General features: G+C 34.4%; 1 long non-coding RNA gene across 3 annotated transcripts in view; it reads left to right on the plus strand.

The window, feature by feature from the left end:
* LOC141517963 (uncharacterized) overlaps positions 1–4451 on the plus strand; it is a 43302-nt gene extending 38851 nt beyond the window's left edge. For 2 of the 3 annotated variants that reach the window (XR_012477032.1, XR_012477033.1), the window contains 2 exons: positions 3860–3995; positions 4092–4451. This is a non-coding gene — a long non-coding RNA (uncharacterized LOC141517963). The remainder of the gene's footprint in view (positions 1–3859; positions 3996–4091) is intronic. The other variant, XR_012477034.1, reaches the window with a different exon arrangement.
* The last annotated feature ends 1549 nt before the right edge of the window (positions 4452–6000 follow it).

The following is a 6000-nucleotide window of genomic DNA, read 5'->3' on the forward strand; positions in this document are numbered from 1 at the left end:
ATAAATTGGAGAAAGAGGAATTCAATGAACTAAACATGCAACTAAAAGAATTAGAGAAAGAACAAATCAAAAATCCCAAATCAAATACCAAATTAGAAATTCTCAAAATTAAAGGAGAAATTAATAAAATTGAAAGCAAAAAAATTATTGAATTAATAAATAAAACCAACAGTTGGTATTATGAAAAACCAATAAAATTGATAAACCCCTGGTCAATTTGATTAAAAAAAGAAGAAAACCAAATTGCTGGTATTATAAATGAAAAAGGTGAACTTACCACCAATGAGGAGGAAATTAAAGTAATAATTCGAAATTATTTTGCCCAACTCTATGCCAATAAATTTGATAATCTAAGTGAAATGGATGAATATTTACAAAAATATAAGTTGCCCAGGTTAAATGAAGAAGAGATTAAACACCTAAACAACCCTATCTCAGAAAAAGAAATTCAACAAGCCATTATTGAACTCCCTAAAAAAAAAATCTCCAGGGCCTGATGGATTCACAAGTGAATTCTACCAAACATTTAAGGAACAATTGGTTCCAGTCCTATATAAACTCTTTGGAAAAATAGGGAAAGATAGAACTCTGCCTAACTCTTTCTATGAAACCAATATGGTACTGTTACCTAAACCAGGTACAGTTAAAACAGAGAAAGAAAATTACAGACCTATTTCCCTGATGAATATAGATGCAAAAATCCTAAATAAAATCTTAGCAAAACGACTACAAGTCATCACTAGGATAATACATTATGATCAAGTAGTATTTAGTCCAGGAATGCAGGGTTGGTTCAATATTAGGAAAACTGTTAGTATACTCAATTATATCAATAACAAACCTATCAGAAACCATATGATCATATCAATAGATGCTGAAAAAGCTTTTGACAAAATACAGCATCCATTCCTATTAAAAGCACTAGAGAGTGTAGGAATAAATGGACTGTTCCTTAAAATAATGAGTAGTATCTATCTGAAACCATCAACAAGCATTATATTCAATGGGGAGAGGCTAGAGGCATTCCCAATAAGATCAGGGGTGAAACAAGGGTGCCCATTATCACCACTACTATTCAATATTGTATTAGAAATGTTAGCATCAGCAATTAGCAAAGAAAAAGAAATTAAAGGAATTAGAATTGGCAAGGAAGAGACAAAACTCTCACTCTTTGCAGATGACATGATAGTCTACCTAGAGAATCCCAAGAAATCATCTAAAAAACTACTGGAAACAATTAGCAATTTTAGCAAAGTTGCAGGTTATAAAATAAACCCTCATAAATCCTCAACTTTTCTATATATGTCTAGCAAGAAACAGCAGGAAGAGCTAGAAAGTGAAATCCCATTGAAAGTAACCTCAGACACTGTAAAATATTTGGGAGTCTATTTGCCAAGACAGACTCTGAATCTTTTTGAAAACAATTATAAAACACTTCTCACACAAATTAAATCAGATTTAAATAACTCGGCAAATATCAACTGCTCATGGATAGGGAGAGCTAATATAATAAAAATGACAATTCTACCAAAACTAAACTATCTCTTTAGTGCCCTACCAATCAAAATTCCAAAAACTTACTTTAATGAGTTAGAAAAAATTGTAAGTAAATTCATATGGAGAAATAAAAAGTCAAGAATTGCCAGGAGGTTAATGAAAAAAAGTGCAAACGAAGGTGGCTTAGCACTACCCGATCTAAAATTATATTATAAACATCAGTCATCAAAACTGTTTGGTATTGGCTAAGAAATAGAATGGTGGACCAGTGGAACAGACTAGGTGTAAAAGCAGGAGAGGATTATAGTAATCTGCTGTTTGATAAAACCAAAGAGTCTGGCCATTGGGATAAAAACTCCCTCTTTGATAAAAACTGTTGGGATAATTGGAAGTTAGTATGGAAAAAACTTAGATTAGACAAACACCTCACACCCTTTACCAAGATAAGATCCAAATGGTTACAGATTTAGATATAGATGTACGCTTTGTCTGATTTCTGTCTTGTTATTGCATTGGATAATTGTATTTCTCTGCTATTTATTACACTGGATTCATTGTAGAATTACTATTTGATGGAAAGGGATACAAAGTTTGAAACATTTCTCCATGATAGAACAGTGATCAGTAATTCAGCTTGAGCCCCAAAATTATGTCCCCTGGATTAATAATATTTAAGAAAACAGATCATCCAAACCTGCTATTCCCATTTCTCTGAGGAGAGCAGAGTGGTGACTAGTTTCTCACCCAACCTCCTATTTGCCTTACTGGTAGGAATTAAGTGTCCCTTGAAAAAGCATTTTGGTGGGGTGGCAGGGTGGCTAGGTTGCACAGTGGATAGAACACCAGTCTTGGAGTCAGGAGTACCTGGGTTCAAATCTGACCTCAGACACTTAATAATTACCTAGCCATGTGGCCTTGGGCAAGTCACTTAACCCCATTGCCTTGAAAAAAATCAAAAAGAAAAAACATGGTGGGTGAGGGGAAGATTTGCCAAAGATTCTTGCCTTCCTGAGAACCACAAAAGATACCACTTACTACACTATCAATAAATTATTCTAGTTCATGCTTGGACACTGATGCTTGGACACTGAAATAAAGGGAGAAGAGATCCTGTCCTCCAGAAGCCCCATGTAGTCTGACCAATATGTGAGCCACATATGCCCAAGTCATGAGCTACTGCACTCAAAAACTAAGATTCTGTGCTTCCAAGTAAGATCTGGGCAAATGTTGATGAAGCCAAATCATTTCTGGAAAGTAAGATTTCTAGGGACAGAAGATTTAGGAAAAATGAGAAGAAAGATTTAAAAATATTTTACATGTTTTAGCAAAAACTGCTCACCTCCTTTTATGATACTTAACAATATTTTGAAGATGTCTTCAAAATCACTTAGTATAACTGCTTTGGATCCATATTCTATCTACTTCCCTTCATTTTACTAACCTTTTACTAGATGAAACAGTCATAAAAAGTGGTCTAATATATTGCAGACTCAGGGTAAAAGGTAATAGAGAATGTTATGGAAAATTCAACTCATTAACTGAAGTGTATACTCATTTAAAAGAAAACATAAATTTGGCCCCAGACACTTAAGAATTCCGACTCAGACACTTAAGAATTACCCTATTTGCCTTGCAAAAACCTAAAAAAAAATACATATAAAATCAAACATAATAAAATCATAATAATCATCATAATAATTTGAAAGAAAGTAATCTATGAAGCCTGAAAGCAGAATAGAAAAGTAGATAAAATAGCATGAAAAGGACACAGTTTTGGCCCAGGGAGCTAATAGGGGTTGGGGAAGGGATATTTCTTCACCTAAGCCCTGGATTAAAATCAACTGGTTCTAGTCCAGTAGAAAGAGACTGCCTGGAATCTGAAGGGTTGAACTGAGATCTTGTATCTGAGATTGACTGCCTTATAAATTTGGTCAATTCACTTTACCTTCCTTGGCCTCAGTTTCCTATATGTAAAATGATACGAGTGGATCAGGTGGTCACTGCAGTCTCTTTCAATTCTTGATCTGTGATCCTATATAATTCCCTCTCCCAGGAGCAACTTTCTCTTCAGTATTCAAAAAGGGCTCAAAGTCCTGGATACAAAAGAGCCTTCTCTCTGTATGACTGCCTCCATAGTAAGATTGTCATCTATGCACCACTCTAGCAGAATTTAATGAACAAGTTTAGATTCCTAAGAATTGCTTCATGGAAAGGATAGGACAGAAATTCACTTCCAAATATTTCACAAAGTTCAAAGAAAAGTATTAATTCATTTCCAAGTTGAGAATAGTTACCTTGAATAAGCTTTATTCACATTTGTAATTAACCTATTTTGTTATTTAATCAATCCTGTTGCTTTAAGGAAGAAAAAAAAAGATCATGAATATCTGATCTAGAGGCAGAGAAAAGCAAGTGGTTTGAAGCATCATAGAAGGAAAATTAAATGTCTGCTCATTTGGAATTTTCATTTCCATTCCTTTGGATTGGCAGTTGCTCAGGTAGTGAAATTTTGACATGAGGTTGTTGGTGTTTTTGTCCTTTTTAAAGATGTAAACCTGGCTTTGATTTATTTCTATGTTATGTTATTGTTTCAGATTCAGTTTATTGCCTGGAATGGTGAGTTATGACCTGCCACAGCCATTGCAGCAAGAGCAGCAGAAGCAAAAGCTAGCCACAAGTTAATCCTGTTGTGATTTGTTTTTATTTCAACATGGATGCTGAGCAGCCACTAAGATAATGCAATTTTCAGGCCCATTAATCCGGAACTGCAAATCAAATAGAAGACAATGCATCTCCCTGATAAGTCTCAAAAATCCACCAACAGCAGCAGCATCTTGAAATCTCTTCAGATGCCTGCTGACTGAACCCAGATCTCAGGGACCTTGATCTCAGGATGGCATGATTTTCTAAAGGACAGAAAAGGAATAATAAAACAGAAGAAATGGGGCATTATACAGGGCCATTTTGAAAAATAAATCAAGTACACTGGAGTGTTTTTAATTCTCTCTCTCTCTCTCTCTCTCTCTCACACACACACACACACACACACACACACACACACACACACATACACACACACACACAAATCCCAAAGGGATAGCATGACAAACAGGAAGATTAGGATTTCCATGATTTACCACTTTTATTTCGCATTCACATATGCAAATATCCTTAGGAAGTCCCTGTAAAGGAATTCTCTCCACAGCACAGATTTACCTTGGAAAATAAATCCTAGAGAGTTGCACAAGACACTTGGGTTTAAGTGGTTCAGAGTTATACAGCTAGTAAGTATTAGAGCAAAAGTTTACCTCAGGTTTTCCTGATTCAAGTCAACACTTCATCAACTATACTATGTGCCCTTCTCATTAATACAGAGAAGAAAAAGCAATTAGAGTGTATCTTTACTATCCCTGGATTCATTCAGCAAATATTATTGCATACAACTATAATACTAAGTGCTGGGAAAACAAAGACAAAAATGAAATCATCACTGCCCTTCACTTACCTATTAGGAAAATAATCTTTTATAGAAGCTCTTTGAGGATTAGAGCTGTTTTTGTTTAATGTATATAGCCACACTACTTAGCACAATTACTTAAATATAACGAGTGTTTAGTAAGTGAATGATTGATCAAAAATTCAATTCATGCAAATCAGCACCTAATCTATAACTAAGTAGATCTTAAAAGAATAAAAGAATGGATTCCTCCCTCTGGTGGTTCTCTCTCTCTCTCTCTCTCTCTCTCTCTCTCTCTCTCTCTCTATATATATATATATATATATATATATATATATATATATATATATATAATCTTTAATTATATAATCAAATCAGGTACAAACGAAGCTTGAAAGCAAAAAGTTTCTCCTTTACAAAAGAAAAACCTGAATAAGAAAACCTGTATAAGAAAACAAAAACTGTCTGTATGAATTGCACTTGCATGTTGTTGGGTTTTAACCAGTGGTTTTTGTAGAAGGGGTCAGTTTGAAGATTTGTATAAAAGCAGGCAGAACTTAATGTTTCCATTTGAACTCCAATGGACTGAATCCATACCTTATGAGAAGAAATTCTCAGAGTAGCTGAGAATGAAAAATTAAGACTCTGTATCCTAGACATTCTCTAAAAGCATGCATCAGTATTCCAGATGAGTTAGAGGAGTGTGTCTGACTTTCACCATTAATTACAAGTGCAAGGGATTCTGTGACAATATAAATGAGTTTTAAAGTACAAGCCAGCTCAATCCAGAATTTCTTGACATGCCATTTTTAAAAAAAACATAGCTTTGTTTACAAGATTTTACAGCTAAAATATAACTACTTTAATTGATTTAAAAGAAGCTGACTTTCAGTTCGGTTTGGACTGTCTTTTCTCCATAAATTAGTGTCAGAAGATGCTGGAAATGGGAGATTTTTATGCCCAGCCAAGAAGGGTAATTGGCATGTCTTGCAAAATATGTTGCAAATAACAATTCCTGGGACATCACGTGAATATAAATAGAAATG

This window comes from Macrotis lagotis, chromosome 3 (assembly GCF_037893015.1).
Source record: "Macrotis lagotis isolate mMagLag1 chromosome 3, bilby.v1.9.chrom.fasta, whole genome shotgun sequence".
NCBI lineage: Eukaryota > Metazoa > Chordata > Mammalia > Peramelemorphia > Peramelidae > Macrotis > Macrotis lagotis.